This window comes from Aplysia californica, unplaced genomic scaffold (assembly GCF_000002075.1).
Source record: "Aplysia californica isolate F4 #8 unplaced genomic scaffold, AplCal3.0 scaffold00120, whole genome shotgun sequence".
NCBI classification, from domain to species: domain Eukaryota; kingdom Metazoa; phylum Mollusca; class Gastropoda; order Aplysiida; family Aplysiidae; genus Aplysia; species Aplysia californica.
The window spans coordinates 1,423,223-1,425,031 of NW_004797390.1; positions in this window are offsets into that span (position 1 = coordinate 1,423,223).

A 1,809-nucleotide genomic window follows, 5' to 3' on the forward strand; every position below is an offset into this window, starting at 1 on the left:
AAAAAAAATCCAAAAAAAACCTGACACACACTTTTTCAGTTTGGTAGGAATTTTGAATTTGACCGGGTGGCGGCTGAAGCCTACTCTTAACGATGCAAGTAAATCAAGGGATCTTTAAAGTGCGCAACTTGCACATGGGACCTCCGAGAATTTTCGCCCTTCTCCGGGATGGCTAGGTGTTCGATCTTACCCTCCCCAAGATCAGGGGTGTTGCTGAAAGACAGCAGTATGAAGGAAACAAGGAGTGCCAGTAGTAAGGCTGCAGAAAGAGTCAGGAGCCCAGAGGATCGGCGAAACGTGTGGGGGTGGGGCTGCCGGCAGAAAGTTGGGGTGAACGTAGACGACAAAAAATGATTAGAGAGCAGGAACGGAGGTGAAAGGAGAAACATAGATTCTAACTTAGAGAAGAAAATATTCCGTTGCTTTCAGGTTCCAACCCGGCAGGATTTATTGAATTAGAGGCGAACACCGTAACATCTAGACCTCGACAGCCCTCCTCCTCCCCCTCCCCCTCCCCTGGCTTCCCCTACCACCCCTCGCCTCCCATTGTTTTGTATCTTCTTTTTGTGGTTGTTCTTTTTCGTGTGAGAGCAAAACGTTCAAGGCCGTTATGCCGATTACAGTGAAAGGGTGATTTATTGCCGTATTGATGAAAGTCTCCCCCTGATTTCACCATTACCCTCCTGGCTAGCCACTTCAATTTCAATGTACCGTGTTTATTCCCGGGAGGACATACAGAAGGAGATGGTGCGTGATCCGACTCGTTAACAAGCACATAAAGGAAATCAAATAATCAATTATCAAGATGTAACATTGGAAGGCGACTACCCAACTGCGTGTGAATCTACGAGAACGTATACTTTTAAAGAAATTGGCCATTGAAACAAAATTGAATAAATAAACAAATAAATAAATAGACAAATAAATAAATAAATAAATAAATAAATAAATAAATAAATAGATAAATAAATAAATAAATAAATAAATAAAAAATTTTTTAAATAAAAGGGTAAAGGAGTAAATGAAGAAATGAAGAAAGAAAGAAAGAAAGAAAGAAAGAAACACGTGCCTGGTTTATGGTGAAATTTCCGCCGCCACATAAGTGAACTCCGTTTCAACTATCTCTCGATCAAAGAATATTATTATTCCTTCCTGTCAAAGATCACCTATCGAGCGAGCAGAGACCACGACCATACTAATCCGGACCGAGGCAAACACGATCTAGGAGCAAAATTTCACTGCCCGCGGCTCCACGCCGTTTGTTTGCAATGCTGTTATTACGAGATGCTGGACTCTTAGTGTCGATGTATGCCCAGCCTGTTACGACACCACAAATGGCACAGCGGAAAAGGTTCACATGGTCGGTGGTTACGGTTTAATCATAAATATTATAGCTGGCGAGGGCGTCCGCCACGAATTGATCTCCTACCAATGCTTCGATTTGTTAGGTAGGTGGGCCGTGCTGGTGGTGGTTTCTACTGAGCTTATTGAGTTGCCAGAGAAAGGGGTGGGGGGATTGGTGTAGGTGTGGAGGTTTCTGTGCGTGCAAGTGTTTGTGTGTGTGTGTGTGATTGTGAGTGTGTGTGTGTGTGTGTGTGTGTGTGTGTATGATTGTGAGTGTGTGAGAGAGAAAGATGTGTGAGAGAGAGAGAGAGAAAGAGAGAGAGAGAGAGAAAGAGAGAGAGAGAAAGAGAGCGAGGGAGGGAGAGACAGACAGAGAGAAAGACATAGAGACATAAAGACAGAGAGACAGAGAGAGAATTTTAAAAGAGAGAGAGAGAGAGAGAGAGAGAGAAAGAGAGAGAGAGA